A 304-nucleotide genomic window follows, 5' to 3' on the forward strand; every position below is an offset into this window, starting at 1 on the left:
CCCCGGACTGGAAAGACAGCGGGGATAAACCTCACCCGGTTCTGGCTACGGCTCCGCGGAACGAACCTCCCCTCCCCCGGCCCACCCCCCTTCGGGACACTCACTACTCCGCTCGGTCCAGTCTCGGCTTCAGAGCTGGTGAGGAGGCGGAGGCGGAGGCGGAGGCGGAGGCGGAGGCGTGGCCGAGCCCGCAGAGGCCCTGCCTTTCGTGCTCTCATTGGCTGCTAGCGGAGGCGGGCTGGGGCATTTTGGGCACGTCTATTGGTTAGGTTGGCCTTCCGTCAGGGTACTCTCGGTAGGGTGG

The 304-nt window shown here is 67.1% G+C and overlaps 1 protein-coding gene across 2 annotated transcripts in view; it reads right to left on the reverse strand.

Annotated features, from left to right (window-relative positions):
• Zmym5 (zinc finger MYM-type containing 5) overlaps positions 1–158 on the reverse strand; it is a 32,404-nt gene extending 32,246 nt beyond the window's left edge. The window contains exon 1 of one of the 2 annotated variants that reach the window (XM_033759987.1): positions 105–158. The gene's annotated coding sequence lies outside the window, so the exon portion shown is untranslated. The other variant, XM_033759988.1, reaches the window with a different exon arrangement.
• Between the last annotated feature and the right edge of the window lie 146 nt (positions 159–304).

The sequence above is a fragment of the Fukomys damarensis genome, unplaced genomic scaffold, assembly GCF_012274545.1.
Source record: "Fukomys damarensis isolate Sample0158 unplaced genomic scaffold, DMR_v1.0_HiC HiC_scaffold_38, whole genome shotgun sequence".
Classification (NCBI taxonomy): Eukaryota; Metazoa; Chordata; class Mammalia; order Rodentia; family Bathyergidae; genus Fukomys; species Fukomys damarensis.